The sequence below is a fragment of the Dipodomys merriami genome, unplaced genomic scaffold (genome assembly GCF_024711535.1).
Source record: "Dipodomys merriami isolate MVZ:Mamm:240054 unplaced genomic scaffold, mDipMer1.0.p SCAF_32, whole genome shotgun sequence".
NCBI lineage: Eukaryota > Metazoa > Chordata > Mammalia > Rodentia > Heteromyidae > Dipodomys > Dipodomys merriami.
This window is the reverse complement of record NW_027204715.1, coordinates 9,475,301-9,501,089: the sequence shown is the minus strand read 5'-3', so window position 1 is coordinate 9,501,089 and position 25,789 is coordinate 9,475,301. Positions and strand designations below refer to the sequence as shown.

Sequence of the window (25,789 nt, the reverse complement as noted above, 5' to 3'; positions counted from 1 at the left end):
GGAATTTAATTGGATGAGCTCCCTGGTGTGCGCTGTCTGTCTTTACTGTGTAAATAGTAGGAGGTGTGTTCACCTTAAGAGGGCTTCTTACTATGATTTTATGTTTGTTTTAACATCAGCAGCTTATACTAGTCTTAGGAATCACAAAGTTTACTTACAAGAAGACTTGTTCAGGGCTAGAGGTATGTTGCAGTAGTATTACATCACCCTAGCAATTTCAAGGCCCTGAGTTCAAACCCCAGTACTGCTAGGGGGAGGAAATGCAGAATGCATTTTTCTGTATATAAAATAAAACTATAAAGTGTGTTTAAGTTTCCAGGCCACTACACTACAGTTAGATTGTAGATGTTTGCCATTAGGAGTAGTAGAAAACTACCCTGGTCCAATAGTAATTGGGGAAAACAGTACTACTGAACTATATTATTTGTCTTTAAGAACATTTATATTACAATGTAAGGCAGGTGCTAACACACATCGGTGACAGAATATCTGGCAGAACAACTTCAGGCGAAAATAATTGATGAGGCCCATGGCGTCAGAGGTTTCGGTCCGTAGAACTTGGCTTCAGATTCTGAGTCTGTGGTAATAGAGCCTCATGGTGTTGGAGCATGGACAGAGCTTCTCAACTCATGGCAGACAGGAAGCAGAAAAGATAGAATACAGGCACGGGGTGGGGGAGGGGAGGCAGATGTGGTCCCCACAGACACACTCCCAGTAAACAACTTTCTCCAGCCAGGCCCCATACCTACTTTACATCACTGCCATCACGTGACTCCATCAAGAGATCAATCCGTTGATTAGGGGAGAGTGCTCAGGATCCAATCATTTCCCCAAAGCTGGTCAGATGGAAAACATACTCCCAGTTCATGAGCCCAGGGGGAGACTTTGCACATTCAAAGGATACCAGCGGGTGATAGCAGTTTGGGGAGTAGGTTCCTGCCAAGGGCCTTCCAGATTGCATTAATTTAAAATTAAAATGTCCTCTGGATGCGCTTGACTTAGAGCATGGTTAGAGCCTTTGAAAACTCAGAAGAGAGATGTGTGGGGAGCAGGCCTCTTGGGGGTGGGGGCAGGGGCTGTCTGGAGGATAAGACTTGGACGCCAGGAAGATGATGTGAATGAGCGCTGGTGGGGAATCAGAGGGGTGGATTTTCTCAGGTGAAACTGGGTCTCCTGCAAAGCTCTAGGATGCCTGCTGGGCCACTGGTGGCTTCTGTGCAGGATGGGCCTAGGGCTACAGGAGTAGAGGGAGAGTGAGGTAAGAGGGATGAACAGCACCTCCATCATCGCGTGGAAGGACATTCTCACAGAGGGACCCCGAAAGTATTGGAACAGCAGGTATTGTGCTGCCAAACCCCACGAAACGCAGTTTCACATGTATCAGCATAGAAAGTCACTCACATTCCAGAGAGAAATGCTTGTTCTGTTTATCATTATCAGAAGCTACCTGGACTTGAAAAGTGACTTTCTCTGTCCTGTATCTTTGTGACCTAATCATGTTTTGTGTGCCTGGCAAATTTCTAAGGATCTTCTATATCATCTTTCCTTTCCTTTGATACTTTATTTTTATTTTTTTTAATTATCTTATTAAGTCACTGTGTAAAGGGGTTTCCATTTGATTGCTTCTTAAGTGGTGCTCAGTTTTCTTGTGTGACTGCTGTATTTCCTAGCGAGAATAAAATTTAAAAACACCTGTCTGTCCTTGATTTAGGCTTACCTATCCTCCCACTTAGTTGATATTTTTCTTGCAAAAAAAAAAAAAGCAACATTTAATAGTAAAGTACCCATAAAGTATAGCTCAGCATTTGAATGAGTTTTAAAAGAGAAATTATATTGTGATTGAAACTTATCCATTTTGTAAAAGGAATATCTCTAATTATAAATATGATATCCATACTTGGTTTTGTTTTGAGAATCAATCATCTCCAATGCGTGACAAATGCTTTGATTTGAGGGTGCTGAGAACAAATGTATAACCCATTCTTTTTTTTTTTTTTTTCCTTTTAGTGCAGCAGAAGTTGACAATCTTATTTTAAAGGGCAACAAAATGAATGTTGCTCTTCTTTGCCTGGTGTGTACTTTACATATGCAGAAAGCTTCAGCAGTATGTTCTCATTGCATGCAGTAATTATTCTACGGCCTGACCAGAAGGAGAGCAGGGCTGACCAGGCGGCTGTCTGTTGAGAGCGAGCGTGGGTGTGCGAGCCCCCAGCAACTCCTAGAGGAACTTCTCTTTCCTTCCAGCCTGTGCTGTTTCTTAGCAGGAAGGAGAAGGCTGGAGTGAGGTCTTGATTACAGAAACTTGAAGCCCCCCCCCCCAGCCCTGAGGCAGGGGTCCACACAGCCTCATGCACATCCTATCCCTGTCCTCCTGCGATTCTGTTCATCCTTAAGCAAGGGCTGTGCCTTACCCAACCTCTTTCTGTGTTCTCCTAGACCAACAGAAATAGAGTTCCTTCTGCTTACCTGTACAATTTTCTTAAAACCTCATTGTCAGGTTAAAAAAAAAAACCCCAAATCTCCAACAGTCAGGGTGAGCTCGGTGGCTTTCGTCAGCTGGCTGTGCCCTCTGGCACACATGACGGTTTCTCTGCTTTTCAACACCTTTTCATAAGTCGAGGCTGCTTTAAGTTTTGCTTTTTTTTGTTTTTGTTTTTCAGTTCTGAGCACTCATGAGTGGTAGATTAAGTTGCCCTGGCTGCGCCATAGTGAATTCCTTTCCTCTCCACGCAGCCAGTGGGCTCTGGAGGGGAGGAGGGGAGCGCGCATTTATCCCACCCACCTTCCCGGGAGGGGCCACAGTGCCTCCGTCTGACCTGGGGTTCCTCCATCTTCCCGTGAGCCCCTGGGGCTGCGGTGTGGCACTGCCTGCTGCCCCTGTGTCTGGGTTCTCTTTCCCACACCACTCGGAAGAGCTTGAGTAAATGAAAGGCAAAGAATGAAGGGACACCCGAAAGGATACGGTACCAAGTGTGATTTTTGTCAGGGTTATTAGTGCAATCAAACGGAGCACCATTTTCTCTCTCTGTTTGGAAAGACAACAAACTGAGTTTATAAGTTCTTTTCCTAAGTGAACACACTGGCAAATGTCTGTGGCAGGAAAAAAAAAAAAAAAGCCCAGCTGTGTGTCTGTGTGCCTGTGGAACAGGCTTTTTTCTTACCAGGCATCCTCTCCGGGCAGACTCTGGACTTAGCAGTGGCCTGGACATGCTATGCCTGCTGGTTCTAATGTAGGAGCCAGTGAGATGAGCAAACTTGAAAAAAAAAAAAAAAAACCCTTTTATTGTGTTGGTGAGAACGTTTTCTGGAAGACGGATGCGCCTCTTATCTGAGGTGATGGCACCTAAGGAAGCAAAGTTGGAGTGCTCTGAGGCTTCCAGAATACCTGCCTGGTTGGAATAAGGTCTTAGTCCCAGAATCCACTATAGGAAGGGGAAAATGAGCTGGGAAGGGGGATGAGAAGAGGGCCCCTGACCACCACAGTCCAGAAAGCCGTAGAACATGATTCTTCTGAGCACACACATCCAGGTGATGTGGAAAGAAGTGTCTTCCTGGGGGCTGGGAATGTGGCTTAGTGGTAGAGTGCTTTCCCTGGGTTCGATTCCTCAGCACCACATAAACAGAAAAAAGATGGACGTGATACTGTGGCTCAAGTGGTAGAGTGCTAGCCTGAAAAAGAGGTTCTCAGACAGTGCTCAGGCCCTGAGTTCAAGACCCAGGACTAGCACCAAAACCAACAACAAATAAACAAACAAAAAAACCCCAAGAACCATCTTCCTGGATGATTGACAAATTTGTGTCTGATAGAGGGATAGTCTTGCAGCTGTGGTTCAAATAGATGGGACAGAAAAGTAATGGTCACAGGAAGAGTTGTTATCTTGCTGATTACCATCCTTCAGTACAGAACATTCTGGGATACATGTTGCATTTAGGGTCATCAGAATGTGCTGTGGCCAAAACTAACAAGCTTGAGTGTCCTCTGCTGTGTATTATACTATATATTCTATCAATGGGCCTGAATAGAGAATGGTACTGAAGTCATAGCAGTCTAGCAAACAATATTGCTTATTGAGCCTACCTTTCCTCTCCACTCTGTCTACTGTGATTAGATACCCATGGTGATTTACTGTGCAGGTAATGTGAACAGCTGTAATTATTGGGCTTCCTATGTGTAGGGGCAAATGCCCTTCCCTTTGGTGTAGGAATTCCAACTTCATTGTCATGACCCCCCCAAAAAAGAGTATGGTCAGAGATGGAACTAGACAGCCTTCCTTTCCCTGAATCCAGCTGAGAGCATGAGAGAGAAAATATGACTGGGATCACCTGCGTACAAATCTGGCCGAAAAGATCTGCTCTCTACTGTCCCAGTTTCTTAGTGACTAGGGTGGAGGTGCCAATCCCAAGAGAAGAGGACAGAAATAAACGTGGCCTGTGTGTAAAACATCACTCCTGTTCTGAAGAACTGTGGTGCCTCCTTGTTTAGGATCTTTTTAAAATGAAATGTTTCTCCTCTTGTGAGGTTATTAAGCAATTGGTTATGTAACCTTGGCAACATTTTGATAGTTTTCTGTTTTGTGAGGCTTTCCTTAACATGTTATGAAGTATTTTCAGACTATTTTAAATACAGTGGACTATGCTTTTTGATGAAATAGACCTCAGTTTTTTGTTTTTGTATTTTTTTAAACCAACCAAGACTCACACCTGAAATCTTAGCTAATTAGGAGGCTGAACTCTGAGGACCAAGGTTCAAAGCCAGCCTGGGAAGGAAAGTCTGTAAGACCCTTGCCTCCAATTAGCCACCAAAAAGTGGAGCTATGGCTCAAGTGGTAGAATGCTAGCCTTGAGAGAGAGAAAGAAAAAAAATAAAAAGCTCAGGGATAGGCCCAGGACCTGAGTTCAAGCTAGGACTCACACATACAAACAAAAACAAACAAAAATAAATTCTAGCTTCTCAGGAGGTTGAGATGTGAGGATTGCAGTTTAAAGCCAACCTAGGCAGAAAAGTCCATAAGACTTATCTCTAATTAACTATCAAAAAACACCTAGTAAAAGCATTTTTCTTTCTCTTTTCATTTCTCTTTCTCCATTTTGAGGGTTCAGGGGATTTGATTTTTATTTTTGTCTTTTGTTTCTTACGGGGTGGGATAGCAGGATAAGGGTAGAATAAAAAAAAGCTCAATATTCCTTATATCGCTAAAAGTAATTTATAACTTTTTCCTCATCATCCAAAATGCTTTCATCCTAATAATTATTACTGCTTCTTGAAAAAAAATATAGTGATGTTTTTCTTGTTTATAGAACAAAAGGGTAAAATTTCAAAGCACAATAAAAACTCCTTATTGCCAGACACCTGTGGCTCACGCCTGAAATCCTAGCTACTCAGGTGGCTGAGATCGGAGAGTCTCAGTTCAAAGCCAGCCTGGGCAGAAAAGTCCCCATAAGACTATGTCCAATTAACCACTCAAAACTGGAAGTGGCACCGTGGCTCAAGTGGCAGAGCACTGACCTTGAACACAAAGAGGCTCGGGGACAGTGCCCAGGCCCTCAGTTCAAGCCCCATACCAAAAAGGAAAAGAAAAACAAAACTTTGCTTATTGAATGTTCTGTTGTCCTTTTTGTAGAGTCTCCTAATGCCTGGTAGTCAGTTGGAAGCCTATGTTCCTCCCCTACTGAGTAAAAGAAAAATCTTGTCCCAAGGTAGCCAGAGACAGTGCTCCTATCTGTTGGCACAGAATAAAGCGTCTCACTCCGCCAGTCCGCATGCTTTGGCAGCCTAGACTGTGGATTGTCATTCAGCTGACATGGCCTCGAGCAGTTGTTAGATATAGAACACGGCTGAAACCAAAGGACCGGCCATGCAGGGCTGGCTGCTCCCCCAGGGACACTGAGGAAGCCCTTGATGTGCACACAGCCTGCCTGCCTGTTACCCTTTGTTCCCCGAGCAGCCTGGAGAACGTGCTCCTTGTCTGCTGCACCTGCAGGTCCCTAAGGACTACAGGACAGTTCTTTCCTGTACATTCAGGTGTCACCGCCATTGGTCTTTGCCGCCAAGCCAGTAACAGCCCTTCTTTTGTGAGTCTCTACCCATTCGTTCCCTTGCCTGTTCCCAATACAGCTGGAAAGAACACAGTGAAGGAGCTCCTCCCGCCAGCCAGCATTGTGCGAGTGGTGGTTTGTTGGCTCCCGTCATCTCCTCTGAGCAACACATGCTCATGATGAAGCATCCTTCATCGAAGTCCTAACCTCCCCTGTCAGACCATAGCTGGAAAAATCACAAGCTTGAGTTTCTTCTTAACAGTCCTGCTCACTAGACATGAGATGTGGCTCTTTTCTCTTCAGCTAATTGTGTTGGATGATGTAAGATAGATCTGTGGCAGGGATGGCCCAGGAGACAATAATTGCTTATGTGGGACTTCGCCATTTCATTCTTGAGCTACTGTTCCTTTGCCCACATAGACAGGATTTAAACAGAAATCCTTTAAAGGGCTGCAAGGGCTGGAGGTATGGCTCACGCAGGAGAGAGAGAGATGAGTGACTAAAAACCACATTAATCAAATAAGTGCTACCGTCTGTGTTTTGTTTTAGTCTAAACTCTACTCACAATTAAACTATATTCATGTAAATATAGTTGTAGATACTAACTCATGGTTGGGAAAATTCAAGGGTGATGATGGACATGACTCACAGGAGTAGTGTTCTTAGATACCTGGGTAACCATCTTTCAATTTTCAAGATTGTAACCACTCCCTAGCAGTTTGACACTCTTGCTTAAGTATCATTTACAAAAGACACACAAAGATTAGAATTTAGCTGCACCAACACAGACTTGCTAGAAGCCCCTAGTTGTTGGTAAAGAGCCTGAGCAGGAGTTTCCTATTGCCGCAATGTGCAGTACAGTCACAGAAATGTGTCACCTTTGACTCATAGCCGGTCAGCTGCACCCTCGTCACCTTACACCCGTGGCCATTGACCTGCACTGTAAAACATTCAAGGGACTGGTGTGTTTGAGAGGCCTGTGTGGGGAGCATGCTCTCGGTTCTGCCTGGCTCCATGGTTGGAGCCAAAGAAAAAAGCAGCATTTCCCAGGTTATGTCCCTTGGGCTGCCGCTGGAGCCAGACCAACCTCTCCAGTGAGAGGCTGAATACACCCTGCAAGTTTGTGGGCCTGTGCGGTGAGGGCTGCAGGGACTAAACTCTTCCAAGACTCCCAAGGTGACTCTAGTGATATATCCCTAAACACGTACATCTTTTCCTTAGTTTACCTTATACTGTCTTCTCTCCTTGTCTTTTTGAATGAAACCACCAAAAAGAAGAAGCGGAGTTGGAGCTCAACTAGTAGAGCATCTACCTTGAATGACAAAGCTAAGGGAAAGTGTCTAGCCCTGAGTTCCAGCTCCAGGATTAGTTACCACCACTACCCCCCCCCCAAAAGAATCACTTTTCTTCTGCCAACAGAGATGTCTTTAAGCCTCATTACAGTAGTGTTAGGCACTACTGTAGGTGGATGGAAGAAAGACATCACTATACTCATTTATTTATGCATTGAAACTAGTCCCTTAGACATTTACCAATTAAAAAGCTAGAACAAAAGTCATTTTTGTTTACCAAGATGAAGGGGGAGTCATTGTAAAGTATGTTTCTATTAACAGCAATAATCTGAATGGTAAATTATTGGAAGTCTTATTTGAGTGTTGTGCTGTAGGGAAAGGGCTTGCTTTTTTGGCTGGCCTTTTCTTTTTCTTCTTCTTGCATGCTTAGGTAAACAGGAATAGAATTGCAGGAAGAAGCTGATAATATGATAAGTTGGAAAGAAATGTCTCCCTCTGAGAGAAACATTTTCTAGTAGAAAATTGATACCAAACTTGTGGCCTGTCTTTGCTGGGGGATACCAGAGTTCTCTGAGGCTAAGGCCAAGAGCTTGTTATGTACAAAGAAAAGGTGGGAGACAGGAATAACTCTCAGACTCAAAACAAACATGAAAAATCCTTAAAGTCTAAGGAATGTGCCAGCAAACACCCCAAACCTACCAGCCCTGTTTGAGCCCCTGTGGAGAGAATGTAGCTGTATCAGAGGGGCCACATTGTAAGGCCTCTCCCCCCGCCCCCCGCGATGTACAGATGGTGCCCTTGATTCCCCCCTCCCCCCCCATTTCTCCAGATGTCTGAGCTGTACCTGTGTCACTCTATTGAGATCTGAGCAGCTTCAGTGGAAGTTTCTCAAAACAACAGCAGTTCTACAGTACTAGAAGCTGAGCTATAGACAGAAATAGCAATCGTGTCTATCTTTGGTTTCTGATTTTTATTTTTTTAATTTTTAGTCGTACTAAGTGGTTTCAAGTCAACACATTGTATTCTTATTGTTGTCTTTCTTCTATGGAAGACTGCTGGATGGAAGTCTGACCACTTAATGAGAGCCGGTAGCCAAATATGTTGGCAAGTACACTGAAACATTATGTGTAGCTAAAGCCCTTTCTGTCAAAGAAACCTGGCATGTGGCTCATAGTTATGTTTGCTTGTTTGTTTGTTTTAAATAAGCAAGCCTATTGCTTAATGTGCTGAGAAAGAATGGACTACTGAAGGAGCTTTTAAGATTCAGGGTTGAGCCAATCAGGAGATTTTTTTTTAAAGGCTTTAAGTTACATCTGACTTCAGGGAACAAAAACAAAAGGTGCATTGCAGAGTGAGACAGATCACTGCGATCAGGTTCAACAGTGTTGTCCTGCTCTTCAGCCAAGATGCTTCTGTGCTCTTCTGTGAATGAACTTGACCTCAAGTTAGGTTGCGTGGATGGTAAACGAACGCGATTCTTTTTCCCCTGTCCCTCTCTACTTGGATTTAGAGGAGGATGGGGAAAACATGGTGCCTCATACGAAAAGATTACATTTGTGTGTCTAAAATAGCTCATGCTTACATCCCATCCATACAAAAGGGGTGACTTCTGTAGGTGGGTGGGGTTACCAAGGCGATACTGGGAAGTCAGGATTTCATGATTATAACCCTAAGTCGTTGCTCTGCTTCTCTTATAAAAATTTTTGAGAGTGATGGCTCTGTCCTCCCTTGCCTGGAGAATAAGTCAAGAGCCAGGGGACCTTGTGGAAGTAAGCAGAGGTCATTAGGACAGGCAGGAGAGCAGCCTACCCCAACTGACGTTCCTCTTCTCGCTCTGGGTCTTTTCTGATCAGAGTCTGGTCCGAACTTGTCTGCCCTTCCCCCCCACCCCCCACCCCCAGCCCTCCCATACCCAGTTCATCTCTTCTGCCTGCATCACTAGACTTTCCAGGTTCCTTTTTGTCCCACCCCTAGGGCTTCCTGGGAGGGAAGCTGCTGCTTTGGGGTCTGGTTAGTGAAGTTAGAATTCCAGTGGCTGTGCTGAGACCTCTCTGGCTGGGGAGCTGAGCGGCCCGGGGAGCGGGCTGTCCACCACAGTGCAGGAGGTGATTACCATACCCAGAAATCAACGTTTCTGAAGTCCTCATCACTCCAGGGCATCTGGCCACATCTCAGTTCAAAGCCCAGTTACCTTGACGTTCTCCAAACAGACCTTGCTGTCCTATGGCAGAAGCACAATGGGAACAGGGCATGCCGATCACAGGGGAGGCCTGAGTGGAACATGTTTCTCTGTAGGCATCTTCATGTGTTCTGCCTTGAATGGTCAGAACATTCTGCTCTGGGTGCCGTTCCTGAGAGAAACAGGGAGGTATCCTCACCAATGGGTGATGAAATGCCTTTGCCAGGCTCTTGAGCACTTAGTGGACAGAAGAGTTCCTCCTGGGTTTGTCTTTCAGACTTGGCTAGACAGAAGAAAATCCCCACATGCTGATTCCTGTGGGCCTGACTTGCTCCCAGTCCAGTCCCAAGAAACTGAGCAGAGTTTTTTCCAGATACTTCTTCAGGCCTTGATGGTCAGCTCTTTTTTGTCTCCAAGTTGTGCAGAAACATCTTGAGATCCCGCCAGTCCCTAAAGAAGACCTCAGACAAGGCCAAGTCCTATAGACATCAGTGTGCTAGCTCACCAAGATGCAACAACCAGGACTGCTTTGGCCTCCATAGAACTGGCTTCACAACGCCAGCCCAGTCCCTGGCCTTGGCCTTCAGGTGTGCCGGGGGCTGATCCTTTGAATAGTTACACCAGGTGTACAAATGATAGGCCCAGCAGGTATAGCAAGGATTTGGGTGGACATTTAGCCAACTCAGAAGCTTCATGGCCAGGCAGCTCCCAGAGATCAGAATTGAAGAGAGGACATGAACTAGCGTTATATCATCCCTACCTGAAAGCAGGCTAGAATGACATTTTAAATTTCCTTACAGCAAATACCCATCTCTATCTATTTCCTAGAAATTCATCTAATTTCATTGGAAGCACTTATCTATTTTATCCTTTTTTTTTTGTCGGTCGTGGGGCTTGAACTCTGGGCCTGGGCGCTGTCCCTCAGCTCTTCAGCTCAAGGCGAGCGCTCTACCACTTGAGCTACAGCACCACTTCCTATTTTATCCTTTTATTATCTGACAGGGGTAGCAATTGCTCAGGGTTTACATTTTCCTTTAAAATGGCTCCTTTGGAGCTTTGGAATTGACATCTACTTCTGGACTTTTAGGATTTGGGTGAACTAAATAATTGCATGTCCACAAAAACGTTACAACATAGATGTTTCTTGAAGATACTGCACCCGCTAATGTCAGCCAGTCCCAGAAAACAAATGCTACATGATTTCATCCACACAAGGGACACAGAATAGATTCATAGATTCATAGTGACGCAAGAGAAAGGGGAATGGCAGGAGCTGAAGGAAGGGAAGGGAGGGCTGGTGCTCTGTGAGGCTCCGTTTCTGTTTTGCAAGGACAATGGTGGCGGCTAGTCTTAGCGCCACCTCTTTCCACTCTGAGAGGCTACATGTTATACTATACCATGATTTTTAAAATATCACATATTTTGTATATTAATTATTTTCCTTTGGAACCCTTTTTGTCTAAACTGAAGCAGCCTAAGTTATTTTTCCTTTTCGTTTCTTTTTTTTTTTTTAAGCCAGACTTTATATGTTAGCTCTTCTTTCCTCTAACCATTTTCATTGCTGGATTTTATATAATGCTTGTAAAACCCTGTCTTCCAGTTAGTGACAGTGTCCTCATGTGCATTGGTCATATTATCGCCCCTCAAAATGTCCCAGACACTTCCACCTGTGTACTACAGAGTGAAGCACAAACAATCATAATTAAGGTTCACCTGTCAAATTATAAAAAGCGGAACGATGCATGAATGTGGAACAGCTGTGCATTCTTTTTTCTGTGGCTTCACTCAGAAACCCCATTTTTCCAGTCATTTGCCATTCCTGTAGATATCCCTGAGTCACTTTCCAGGATGTGCCTAGGCTATCTTTAGATGTGAAAACTTTGTTTTGGGGATGACAAGGAATGAGGCAACTCGGGCATCATTAGAAAGCCAGGGGGAACTCACGGAAGCTGGAAAGATGGTAGAGTTTGAAAAGGAGAATCTGAAACTGCAATCCTGATTAAATCAATGAAATCTATCTTTTTAAAAATATATTTTCTGGTACCTGTGTAAGCAAGCACCTGCTTGCTCATCAAGTGCTTTACCACTTGAGCCATGCCTCCAGCCCAGCTTTATGCTAGGTGTTTTGGGAAACAGAATGTCACTTTTCTGCCCAAGGGTATCTTCACACACTGATCTCTGAATCTCAGTCTCCCAAGTAGCAAGGATCACAGGCATAAGCCACTGGTCCTCAGCTTCATTTGCCATTTCTTAAGAAGTGAAATTATAAGCATCAACTTATGCTTGAAGTGGGCAACCAAAAAAACTAGGAGACTGCTACTGCAAGAATCTCGAATCTAATGTGGTAAGAACAAAATTCAAAGAAAACAAGATTTGGCTGAGCTCTGCACCCAGAAAAAAAATCCTCATATGTCATTTTTTTCATATCCAATAATGTCTTTCTTTCCAGAAAATTGTAGCAGAAGCAACTTTCTCAATGTCTTTCCTTAAGCAGAATAGAAAGCAGTATATATGTCCATTCCTTTTTTGAAATCTTTAGAGCATATTTGGATATAGGAAGAGGAAAAATTAACATTTTAACTGTAGAAATTTGCTTGTCCTGACCAGACTATACTTGTTCAGAATAAAAGGCCTGAGACTCTTTATGAGCGAACTATATGTAGGAGGTTTGGTGAGGAAGCAGATATCATCTCATGCCGTACACAGACATACACAGTCTGTGTATGTATGTATGTGTGTATGTATGTATGTATGTGTGTACGTATGTATGTGTGTTTACGTATGTGTTTGTAGGTATATATGTATGTGTTTATATGTATGTTTGTATGGATGGTACTAGGGTTTAAACTCAGGGACTTGTGCTTATTACACAGGTGCTCTACCATTTGAGCCACACCACTAACTCTTTTTTTCCTTTACTTTTTGGATCAGTGTCCTATTTCATCACCCTGGGGCTAGCCTCTCACTGCATTCTTCCTCCCTAGTCTCCTGGATATCTGGGACCATGGTCACACACCACAACACCTGGCTTGTTTTTTCAAACATGGTCTCACCATTGAAGCGTTTCCCCTTTTAAAATATGAAAACTTTGCATATATCCCCTTGCTTATTTCCAAGTGATTTCTGTGATGTAGAGGGTCAGCCAGAACATGTATTTGGCTTTGTTTGTTAGATTGTACTTTGCCAGTGAATGTTTCTGCCTTGGGATGTTCTATTTTTACATTCTTTACTTGGCCAAAATAAAATATTGGGTCCCACAGACAATCACCATATTCATAATTTTTCTTCTGTATGGTGTTGAAGTAGAGGGTGAGGATGAAGGGCTAAATAAGGAATGCCATCTTACCTCGTATTCTCCAGGGTCCTGTAGTTGTTTCTAGGAAAAAAGGAAATCTAGGGCTTGTAGTCTTGATTTCAGCTTGAAGGTAATATGAGTTTGGAGAGCGATCGAATCTAGCTAGCCTTGAAAATAAAACCAAAGACCCTTTTTCTACCTAAGAGAAATTTTTTTGTTGTTTATCTTAACTGCTAAAACTTTAGGAATTGTGGCTAGAACTTGGCCTTGAGAAAATCACTGATAAACTGTTGTACTTTAAGCAGACCAAATAAGACACTAAAGGAGCACCAAGTTGTGTGTGTGTGTGTGTGTGTGTGTGTGTGTGTGTGTGTGTGTGTGTTCAAGCTATAACATTTTAACTTATCTATATTAGCACATTTTTTTTTACTTGACTTCACTGCTCTTGATATTAAGAATTAAAATAATAATATAAGCTTTTCTTGACAGGAATGAAAAATCAACCTGTATTTTTCTGAACTCAGCATTTAAGTTTAAGCCCGAGATTCAAGTCAGATTAGGAAATATTCAGGTCTGAGGGGGCCCTGGCTTCGGACTTAAGTCCCTCTGCCTCCCCAGCTGCTCTTATGACCTTTGATCCCATTAAGCTAACAGGACACTAAGCTCTATTGTGTTCAAAGCAGCTCAAGATCTATTAGGATAACTGGGTCAAAATCATTTCACAGATCATTGCTGAGACTTTTATGAATAATTTTTCACTTGAGTTAGTGTTCAAATACGGTGCAATGTCTACAAACACCCTGTTCCCAGAGCTTGGGATCTGAGTGTTCTTTGCTTTTATGTGGATAGTGATTCCATTCCTTGTCCAACATATGCACCTCTTAGGGGCCAGGAAGGACTTGGCCGGGTTTGTTGCCTGGGCAAACCTGCAGTTTGTATACACTGGCAGAAAAAGTCATACCACAGAGTGTTTCGTTTATGCTTAAGGGATTTATTAGAAAAAAATAAATGATTTCCAAATATTCCTTTATCAGAAAGTGTACAACGTGTTAGCTGCCAAATACAATAATTCTGATGGAATTGAGCGCAGGACCCTGGGGGGGTTATGCTGGTCAGCCGAGTGGGAGCAGGGCCCTGGTGCTGGGCTCACAGGACCACAGCTACCCATCTCAGCTTCCTGCTCGCATGGAGGAAGAGATGGCAGAGCCCCTGGTGTGGTTTTCTGAAGTAAGTGAGGACTGCCCCTGAGCAGCAAGATCCTAGCGGGAGTCAGCGAGGGTGACTAGCTAAGCAGAAAGGCAAACAGGAGAAGTAGTTTGTATCCAGGAGAAGCATCTGCCAGGCTTTTGACAGCCCAAAACTCCCCAGAAGCTAATGGGGGCAGTGGAGGTGGGGGGTGGAGAGATCCTGCTGCTTCTCTGCTTTTTTTTTTTTTTTTACACCATCAGACACACCAAGACTTCTGCCAGGATGAATGGCCAGTTGTAAACATGGTTTTCAAGCCAATAGTGCTGAACTTGGCTATCATTTTCACCTGGGCCAGGCTGGCGGTAGAAGCAGATAGTTATCCTTCTCAGAGGGTCTGCATTGCAATGGGAATGTTCAGCCACGAGACAAACAAGTCTCATGACTAACCAGAGGTGAAACGTCCATCTTTTTTCAGTGTCAACACAATTAAAAATAGATGTGGAGGCACTTTAAGGTTTAACAAGCCCTCTACAAATCCAGAATTCAAAAAAAAAAGCCTTGTTAAAGATTGTGTCACCATAACAATAAAAATGAATTGCACTGGTGTAACAATAATACTGATGATGAACATATCCTGCTGGCTTCATTAAGGTTGATCATTTTGAAAAGTCCTTCTTTTCCACTTATCTTTTTGAGAACCATGCTATTTTTTGCTTGATGGTAAAAGGGAACACTACCTAGCCCTGACTGTGTGGCTCGACTCTCTGTGCGCCTTCTGTGTGTTACCCTGCTAATCCTCAGAATGATCGTACCCAGCAACGACTGCTCTCATTATTTCTCCAAATTTGGAATTAGGCATAGAAGGATATACTGACTTACCGATGACCACACAATGGATCTTTACCTTTAAAAAAAAAAAAAAAGAATTTCAAGAAATCCCTCAGTAAGTCCCCAGAATAGATGGGGTTTTCCAGCCAATAGAACAATACCCTTTCTCCTTGTCACAAGGTGCATGCATGGAGGTGCATGCATGTCTTAGCGAGCAGTGCTCAGCCTAATCTGAGACCACTGTAGCCTTATCCCCTCCCCCAGCAAAGCAGATCCCTTTTCTTCTAAAGTTAAGGAGGTCAGATAACTTACCCAGAGTTCTCTCCACTGCATCGGCCTTTCTTTCATTGTGCTTTCAAACCGATACCAAATCCCTCAAGTCCGCATCTTTGCTTTCAGGTACTCTTGGGTTTCCTGGAAGGTGAGCTTGTTCTGAACACGGGCCAGGTCGGTGAAGCGAGCGAAGCGAGTGCGTGCCGGCCTGACCCCATGTAATCCCCACGTTCCTTCTGTTTGCTTTGCTCATGCCTTCCTGCCACCAACCCTGAGGCAGTTGAGAAGAGTTTTCAGACAGGGAAGAGAAGGTAGAGTGGTGTTGAGGACCAGGAGTCCAGCCAGCAGTGCCTTTGCATGTCAATAGTATGTTTCTGGACTGAAGACAAGATCCATCTGGGGTCGTTAGTGTGCACGAGATCATTTTTACGCTACATTACTTACACAGTATTGTAAGCTAAGTGGGGTCTGCAGATCTGTTCTGCTCACTTCCTTTTATCCCAACCTAGGCAGCTCTGGAAAGGAGCACATCTTGGCTGTGTTAAAAAGTCTCTGACAGACACAGCAAACACTCAATGTAATCCTTACTCATTTGACTTCTGACTCAATAATGGATCACATCCTCAAACCAGGGAATGTTCTGGCCTCCCTTGCTCGAAGTGTTACAGCCCAGCAAGCTCTGTCAGGGGGTTGGTGAGAGCCTCAGCTGGTCTGCTGCCGACTACCATAGCTGGCACCTTGTGTGTGAGCGACAACTCCTCAAGACCTGGTCATTCCAAAGCAAGGGTCAAGATACACCATGCTTAAATGGCTGTGATAAACCAGTTCTTCTTTTTAGGCTTAATTCTCTGGTAGGAATTCCAAAATACACGGCTATGCTGTGATGTAACTATGAAATGAATGTTACCACCCCTGCCCTTGGGACATCTAGATACATACTCCATCACAAGCTTTAACACTAGCCAAAGGGAAACCATGACCCTTGTGTTGGTTCTGTGTGTGCCTGGCAGGTCCATTTGAGACAAGAGGAGTAAAGGTTCCAGTTGTTACTCAGGGCTGGTGAGCCAAGCTCAGGACCACCAAAACAGCACCGTGCCCCACATCAGCAGATGGAAAACCTATCAGGCCTCAGAAACTGGCATTCCTTTATTTATGGCTATTACATTTTAAGTGTCAAATGCAAGGTCGGTTGGAAACATTTGGGAGAACTACATTTCTCTGTTCCAAACATGTTCCATTTGGTGTATCTTTCCGTATCTCAATAGCCATTTTTTTCTGCCCCAGGTTTTTCACTGCTTTCACAGTGGAACAGACATTCTTATCCTAGTTTTGAACCTCCAGATGTTATAAGGGTTGGTATTTCCAATACCACAATAAGCTATGTAGGTAGCTTGACAACTGGAAAACTAAAACATGAAAACAAGATGTCTGTAGTTTACTTGCTCCAACTCCTTCCTCAGAACTCTTAAATAAATCTATTAGAGTTTTAAAATCTTTATACTTATATTTAGTTGACCTACGTGGTTCTATAAACCTACTTGTTGAGTATAATCTACTTTTGCTTCCCCTTTGTATAGCTCTCTTTGATCCCTCCCACTAGCAATTGATAATTGACTGTAGTTATTGAATTTGAGAAGAATAATTTGCTCATCATCTAGAAATACTATTTTTTCCTCATTACAAATATTTTGAAAGCTTAAAACAAACCACAGTAGTAGAAATCATACTCACTTGCACCAGGAAAGCTGTCAGAATTCCCACTGAGATAATAGAATTTATGTCCAGCAGCAACCATTTAAAAACTTCTCAATATATTTTGTGATATTTTTACTTTTTGAATTCTGTTCTCTTTTGTTGTTTCCAAAAGCTAACTTCTTAGTATGATTTTTCAGACCAGAAAAAAATTTAAACTCTTTTTTTAATTGGTCTGATTTTCAGTAGAACTGGCACTGTTGGTACTATGAACTATTGTGAAATACCATAGAGAATTGGATATTTCACTGGGAAGGGATTTCCTTCCCTTAAAAAGAATTTAGGGATAATTTTAAAAATAGAATACCTTTCCTAAATCATTCATCTTTGATCTTTAATCATTATTTCTGGTTTGCTAGACTTAGTGGCATATGCCTATAATCACAGCACGCAGGAGACTGAGGTAGGAAGATTATGAACTTGAGCTACATAGTGAGACCCTGTACCCCCCCAAGTTAATTTTCTCCTTTGTTCTTGTTAATAATGTCATTTAGTATGAAATCTACTGGATATAATACATTGTTTGGTACCTTCTTTCTCTCAATTAGTGAGATTAATGTGTTTTGGTTGAAGAAAGTGTCCTCACTCCTGTGGATGCCTTTGCGGAGGGTATACTCTAGGAAGTTACAAGTTAGGTTACATTGAATACCCTGAAGGGTAAGGGTAGCTTTCTCCCCCACAGGGTTTCTTGGGACAAGATGCAATGCAGGAACCCCCTCCAACATTTAGCCACGGACTCTCTTTATTCCTTGTCAGTCACAGCTATCAATAGTTCCATGTTGCATAATGACATTTCAGTCAACAATGGACCATGCATATGATGATCCTTTAAGATTCTGATGCTCAGGGATGTTGGTCGTTGCTTTAGTATGTGTGCGATGTTCGCACAGTGACCAAATCGCCAACTGGAAACACTTCTCAGAGCACGTAGCACCATCATTGAGTGATGCACGACTGTGTATCTTCTCTCCAGAACCCTAAGGGCCAGGTATTTCTTTTTTTTTTTTTTTTTTTAACAGATAAGGGCTAGAAAACACATCAAGCTTAAGGAATCAGACCAAAGTAGACAGCCAGGTAACTAGAAAAACCAGGTGCCAACTGCAGGGCAGTCCTAATTCATACTCTCAACTGCTGGCCTGGACTTTTAAATATAAATACCTCACGGCTTTGGGATTACTTAGTCATGTGAGTATTATATGGGGTCAGGCCTGGCAGAAGTGGGAAGGCTTCTTGTCAATAAGGGATACTCAAAGCACATTTTCACAGCACACCCCTCTTCCTCTGCTAACTGGTTCTCTCATCAAGTACCTGGTGATCAGGTACCCCTCACATCCTGGGGTACCCACCTTGAAGGACCCAGGATCTTGCCACGTAGACCAGGCTGGCCTTGAGCTCCTGATCCTCCTGCCTTGGCCTCCACTCTGTTTATCATATGCAACTCCCTCTGTTGTGTTTGTTCTCAGATTTAAACTGCTTTCCTAAGACTGTTTATCTGGGAGCCAGCTCCCTGAGAGCTGATAACTTGGCAGTTTGACATATTGCATCAGGTTCTCAGTGGAGGCCTTATATTTCTTTTATTTATCTTTTATTTCAGTGGAGGCCTTCTTCAGGTTACCATAATCTGAAATGGTCATTTGATTGCCAGAATGTCCTAATATCTCCAGGTAGGCCTGGAGGACCTATCTGTTTGGACAGAGAAGAGTGTTTGGCACACTTCAGGTCCTACCTCAGAGCCCCTGTTCTAGCATAGTTGATAAAGAATGTGAGTTACAAACAGAAAAACATGTTGCCTTGTTCCCAGGTACTGTTTCTATGCCCTCTTTTTCTTTCTTTTTTATGGTGCTGGGGATGGAACCTAGAGCCTCATGCTTACTAATCAAGTGGTTGACTGAGCTAAACCCTCAGCCCTCCAACACCCTGCTACATAAAACTACCATCTGCCCTGTGTTACTTTGAAAAAGGTGACATGGTAAGCTCACTGCACAATGAGAGCTGAGGCAGCATGTGACTGAACAGTGCGGATTCTGCCCTGGGGCATCTCCAACAAGCTTGCCCGTTGTCATAATGCACTTCTTTGGGCCTGTACCACAGGCCCAAACCATCAGCAGTGTGGGAAATATCCCTGGGAACAGACTCTGGACACTGAAAAATGCCAACTTGCTAAAATAATGCACATCCCTTTGTACTGTATCCAAACCAAAAAAAAAAAAATAAATTAAAAAAGAATAGGCTAGAAATGGTGTTTCTATGAATCCAAGGCACAGATCATTAAGATCTGAGTTACTCAGGGAAACTGCTTATCTGACCATTTCCAAACATGGACCTTCACTGCCATTTGAGTCACCTGATGACTCTTGTTTATTATAATGAAGAGAACAGCAGAACCCAGACTTATTTACTACCAAGTAGTTGCTCTGCTTGCTTTAGCTACTCAGAAATTCCTCTATGGAATAAGTTTCCCAATCATTTGTTTATCAATTTACAGAGGAGGGAGCAGGCCAGGAGAAATCAAGAGACTTATACAAGGTCACATCATTAACAGGTGGTAAAGCCAGAAGTTGAACTCGGGTTAGTTCATGTCCAGCTGCTACTGTACTACACATAACCAGAAATATTTATTTCAGTAAACAGATGCTCATGCCTTCTCTGTTCTTCTTTCTCAGTCTTGGTGGTCAGGTATCTAGAAACAATCCTATAGAACTGTCAAAAGCTAAATATGCTGGATAATTAGGATTTAGCTTTCACTGGAAAATGTCAAAGTTCTACAAATAATACAAGCTCTGAGATACGAGAAAAAGTGTCAGATCCCCACTTTATAAATAAACTGCCACATGCTGGGGAAGGATGGATTTGGGCAGGTTGCCTGTTCTCATAAAGCAAACCAACAGCGATGCTTGATGTGTGCTCCAGAATTCTCTTCTGCCAGGCTAGTGCTGCTCAGCTACCACAAATCACGTGTGTCTCAAGAACCAGCCTTTGAAAAGCCTCTTCCCCAAACCAAAATACACAGAAAGACCTGCTGCAGGGATGCCTGTGATCCCAGTACTTGGGAGCCTGAGGTAGAGGTAGGAGGATTGTGAGTTTGAGACCAGCCTAGGTTACTTAGTGAGACCCTGTCGAGATGGAGAGAGGAGGAAGGGGAAGGGAAAACAGAGAGGGAGAGAGAACGAAGGAGAAAGAGGAAGAAGAGAAAAGACTTGAAGAAACAAGAAGAGAGGAGAAGGAGAGAGGAGAGATGAAAGTGTAGGCAGAAGTTATCACGTTTCCTTTTTTTTTTTTAAGACAGGGACCTGAGACAAATATAAACCGTTCTTCCTCTCCTCGGGACAAATAGAAGATGGAAATCATAACTAACGTAGTTTCATCAGAGTTCAACCTCTCACAGCCAGGAAAACCTCATCCTACACTCTAATCCTTCTCAAAGAAAGGAGTGAGTTGGCCAATTTGTATAAATCAGGGAGTTATCGTAGTAATTTCTGACCCTGATTTTGAAGTGTCTTGATCCATAGGATGGATGAAGTATGAATTAGTGTAAGAAAAGTCTAGTGTTTATGCTTGAAAGCACCTCATAAAAATATGCACACCTGCCACTGGGACAAACTGAGTCTGTGCATAGAACCAACACACATGTATTTTTAGTCAGAGTAGTGTGGAAAGTTGTTAACACACAAATCTTCCAAACAGGCCTCTTCTACACCCAGGCTCTTGCTTCTTCTGTGCTTACCTAACACCCTGCTGTGTCAGACCAAGAATACACTCACTGCCTGTGCCTTGCCTTTGGACGTTCACGCTCACCCACATGGGCTAGAGTAACCCTGGGTGGGGAGACAGGAATAGGAGGTAAGGAAAACGTGCTCCTGTGCTGAGGGAAGAGGCCAAACCAAACACATCCCTCCCTGCAGAGGAAGGAAGTGGCTGCAAAGATCTTCCCTGATGGCTTTGGGTATTTGATCAGTGCAGGGTAGGAGTGAGGATAGTAGGTGTGTATGTGGAGGGTGGGGGTGTGCATGATGTTCACTTGTGCATGAGTGTAGCTTGGGGGATTAAAAAAATATTGCTAACCTTGAAAAACAATTTAGTCATAACAGAAAGAGAATAACAAGAACAAATCCAGCCAAGGGAACGAGAAGCGGTTTAGGATCTCAGGGTCACAGGCCTGTTGTCCCTAGCTACCTCCCCACTGACCATTTTCACAAGTCATGTCCAGAAAGGAATCCAGGTGCTCCCTTTGGTTAAGCACTGAATTTGAGTCAGCCCAAATTTTTATAAGCTTTCTTCCTGGAGTGTCTTACCTCCGGGGAAGCTCTCAGTCCTGGGTATCTGGATCAGCTGATCACGCTAAAGATCCACAGGTGCCGTGTGTTGAATCCTTTCCTCAGTACACCTCCTAGGAAGGCAATTAAGTCTTTTCTTTTTCTTGCTCTTATTTTCTTTTGTTTGCTTTAAGATGGTCTCCTAGGTAGCCCAAACAAGCCTTGAACTCACTATGTATAGTTCAAACCTCCTGCTTCAGGCTAGAATTACAAACCTGTACCACCCTACCTAGCTTTCTTTTCTTTCTTTTTAAAGACCTTTTTAGATGAAGTGGCTTGTCATGTGATAAAGGGAATGTAATTCACAGGAAATGATGACAACTCTGACAATTGTGGAATCATGCATAAGGTACTAAATCCCAAAGCATGACAAGCTGTGTTAAAAGTCATCTGAGATAGACTCTCATAATGCTGTTTTGTATTAAGATATACTACTTGAATGTGCTGCTAACAGTGTGCTTAAATGTAATATTCTTTCAATTCAAATGTGTATTAAGTTTTGCAGTTGGTGGTTCCAGAGAATTGGCCATCGAGTAGTAGTAAGTCTTGAATACAGCAAGATGTAGCATACTGTGTCCTTAAGACGAGGCAGTTCCAGGCCAAGCCGCAGTGTCCTTTTGCCAATGCCCCAAACCCTCCCTTTCCCATTCTCCTTCACAAAACACCAGATTTCTTAGGCTCAGGTGCTTCACTCACACATGCCCACGCATGAGACATATGCACAGTGAGAAGTCAAAGACTCCTGCAGTCTTCGGCTTCCATCACCTCCCATCCTGGCTCCACCACAATTTGGCCCATGTTGCAGCAAAACTCTCCCGTGCCACTTGCGCAGGCATCGGACTGTCCTGTGGTTCCCTGTGAGCCCAGGCTGCCTGCTTGCCATTGATCTATTTATTTGTTTGTTGTTTGTTGCTGATGTTAGAAATAACATAGAACCCTGTTTTTTTTCCCATGGTGGTTTAAATACTAATCATTTGTAAAGATGAGAGAATTCAAAACAATAATCTCTGGAAATGCTTTGGCTCCGAGTTGATGTTTGGAATTTCAGCCCTGGCTGATTCCTATAGAATAAACCAAAAGAGTACAAGTCCCATTCCTGCTGGAGGGTTCATGGCTGGGCTTTCTTTCTTTCTGCTTGTTTAAAAGTAGAAGACTGGGAAGGTGGCTCAGTGGTAGAGTGCTTGCCTTGCATGCACAAGGCCCTGGGTTCAATTCCTCAGTACCACATAAGCAGAAAAAGCCAGAAGTGGCGCTGTGGCTCAAGTGGTAGAGCGCTAGCCTTGAGCTGAAGAACTGAGGAACAGAACACAGTCCCAGCCCAGAGTTCAAGCTCCACAACCAACAACAACAACAAGACCTGGAGAGGGAACCCTAAAAGGAAAGAGGAAAACTTTATAGAACCAGAAGCTGATGGATCGTCATTCCTAACTGGAAAAAATTTTGAAGTTCCAATGTAGTCATATGCCATTAATGAGAAATAATGTTGTCAGCTGATTTTGTCAGCTATCACATGAGCATGCCAGGATGTACTTCCACAAACCTAGATGCATAGTCTTCTATACATAGTCTTCTATACAGCTGGGGTAGACAGTGTAGCCTGTTGCTCCATGATTGCATTGTAAGGCACATGACTGTGTAAAATGTTTAGAGAATGTCTGGCATATGGTAAAAATAGTAGCTTTTTCTTTCTTACTAAAGTGTATTTGAATCATGCCTAGGAAAAGAAGAAGAGAAAATCATGGATTCGAGTATTAGTATCTACCAAAGCAGACAACAGCCCATCAGCCCTGGGCCGGTCTCATTCTTGCCACAACCCTGGTCTATGAGGTGACTGGGCTCCATGCAGACATCGGGATCTTAAATTAGTGAATGTAATAGTTCTACTGTATTCTGGGGCTTCTGAATTCTTCAGTGATTTTCATCATCTAGTGGGCAGGTGAAGGAAGAGCATTTCACAGTTCTTGAGGGCCATACCTCTTCCCTATTCCTACATTTTGTTGGCTTTAAATTTCATTACTTCACCTATATTACATTGGGCAGAAACACATGACTCCACCCAAGAATGGAGGAAACTGGGAAATGTAGTTTAGCTGTTTTCTCAAAAAGCAGAGAAGAATGTGGATATTAGTCAGAACATGGATAAACCAATATCAGATTGATGGTTTTGGCTTGATAACTAATGAACTCACCAGAAAGCATTGGCTTTTTAAAATCTTAATTTTAAGAATTAATTTAAAAACCTCCCTTATTTCACATGCAACACAAATCCTAATGTTCATGTAGAAATTCACCTACTTCTATGGACTAAAATAATAAAAGCAAACATCTGTGGGGGCATTTACTATGTACCAAAATACTAAGTACATACTTGTTTGATTACTAATAGAAAATTAATTTAATTTCCACTCTAATCTTTAAGATAGGTACCTGAATAACCCACATAGATGAAGGAACTGAATTAACCAAAATGTCAGTAAGTCAAACAAATACAAGCTGATGCGGAATTATAAATAAAACTGAAACAGCTGCTAGTTGGTCTTATTCACTATGCCTTTAATCCATTATGTGACAAAACTTAGTAGTAGCAGGAGTTAGTTTTCTACTCTGTTTTCAGTATCGGGAGACCAAATCCAGATCTACTACAAAAGATACTTTATCCAGTCCACGATATCATTCTGCCTGGAAGAGCACCTGTTAATGTGTCATGAGCTAGGTTATTTGTCAAGAAAACATAATACTCAAGTCCATGGAAAAATACACATAAATGTGCACTTTATCCTTTGGCTTACTTTATTTGCTTATCAGTTTAGCCATGCAGGCATTGAATGAGCCAGCAAAAGTGTCTTAATCTCTGCTATCTGTTCAATGATTTCTTAAAAGATCTGTTAGACCCCTTACTTACTTAGGTCTGCAGCTAGTATTTCAATCATACATGTTAACTGAGGTTTCTAATATTTGAGCTTTTTTTTTTTTTTTTTTTTAAGCTGCAGGCACAATTCTGTGCACCCTGTGTGATAGATTCAAGAAGATTCTGCATGGTCAGTTAAGATGAGTCATTACGGTCTTCATCAGCTCCATAGATGTAACTCTATGGAACTAAGAAATGTTTGTAGAAGCACTTAGTAGTGGAGACTTAAATAGATGTCAGATGGAAGATCCCCAGATGTGCAATAGTACAAAGAGCTGTGATAAACAGTAGAAGAGCTGAGTCACTAGAATTTCTGTGTGCTGGTGTATCCACTCAAACACTTTTGGCCAAGTCACAAGACAGTTGAAGGTGGCCAAGTTGTTTGTGGCCTCATCTGCCCTAAAAAAAAACAGAACAGAAAACCAGAATCTCAGTAATGGCAGCTAAACAAAGAAAGAACCTGTTTCTCAATATTTGCTATGTGTTTTGTTTGTTTGTTGTATTTTGTTAATGCTGCTTTGTTTGGATTTTTAAAAATATAAACTTGAGGAAGAATTAGACAAATGGGTGGATGGATCCACCACAGGTAGGAAGTAATCCCAGGCCCTGCTCATTTGTAGACTTCAAAGCATTTTTCAGTGTGTAGTTATCACATTTGTTATCACATTTGTCCTTTAGAATAATTTCACTGGGCTGGTAAAGGTGCACCTTTTGGGGTGTGTAACAGAGCCTTGGAGGCCACTGATTTTATCTTTGGCAGACTAATTGTAAGTCAGTGGCCAGGCAGAAAATAGAAACATCCAGGGCCAACTCCTTGGGCTTGGAGCCGTGGCAATTCAGGTGGAACTCTGAACTTGGAACCTCATTCTTCCACACCAGGGCCCCTTTTATTACAGGAGTGTCAGTAATCACTCACATCCGTGATAACATGATCTCAAACTGCAGAGATTTTCATTGTATTTATTAACTTACCTTGTCCCCAAAAGGACTGGTTGTTTTCATTACTATAATGTCCTTATTCCATGGACTGATATTTAGGAACCTGCTTGGTTCCTTGGCATAATGACCTATTGTATTTGCAGTTTTGTGACTATGGACATCCATTGTCATTCCAAATGTAGCCAGTTTTACCATTCAAAAAAGCAGTTTTTATTTCTCTACTCTTGGGGGGGGGTAGAAATAAATCACCTAGTCGTTATTGATTTTTAGGTTTCTGCTCTACCTTTTATTTTTATTTCCAAACAGGAACAAGTTTTAGGCAGTGCACAGATCATTTCTAAACTAGGACTCCTTGACTCTTATTATTTTTCCCTTCTTTTACCAATACAAAATGTGCCACAGCAACAATAAAAGTCCACTTCTATCACTTTGTGTGTGTGTGTGTGTGTGTGTGTATGTATGTGTGTGTGTGTGTGTATGTGTGCATGTGTGCATGTGCATGTACATATGTGCAAATCCTACAGCTTAAACTCAGGGCCTGGGTGCTGTCCTGAGCATTTGTACTCAAGGCTAGCCTTACCACGTGAGCCACAGCTTTATTCACAACTTTCTGCTGGTTAATTGGAGATAAGAGACTCGCAGACTTTCCTGCCCACACTGGCCTCGAACCTTAATCCTCAGATCTCAGCCTCTGCATACCTAAGATTACAGGCATGACCCACCAGCTCCATCACTTTTTAATTTTTTTTCTGTTTGTATTTTAAAAGAGCCCATTTGTTGTTGTTT

The 25,789-nt window shown here is 42.8% G+C and overlaps 1 protein-coding gene and 1 long non-coding RNA gene across 2 annotated transcripts in view; one reads left to right on the top strand and one right to left on the bottom strand.

Moving 5' to 3' along the window:
• Ankh (ANKH inorganic pyrophosphate transport regulator) overlaps nucleotides 1–25,789 on the top strand; it is a 117,694-nt gene that overhangs the window by 13,422 nt on the left and 78,483 nt on the right. The window lies entirely within an intron of this gene.
• Nucleotides 13,862–15,451, bottom strand: LOC138841416 (uncharacterized). Its single transcript, XR_011376423.1, has 3 exons — nucleotides 15,131–15,451; nucleotides 14,870–14,894; nucleotides 13,862–14,088 (listed from the first exon to the last, which is right to left on the bottom strand). It is a non-coding gene; the product is annotated as an uncharacterized lncRNA (long non-coding RNA).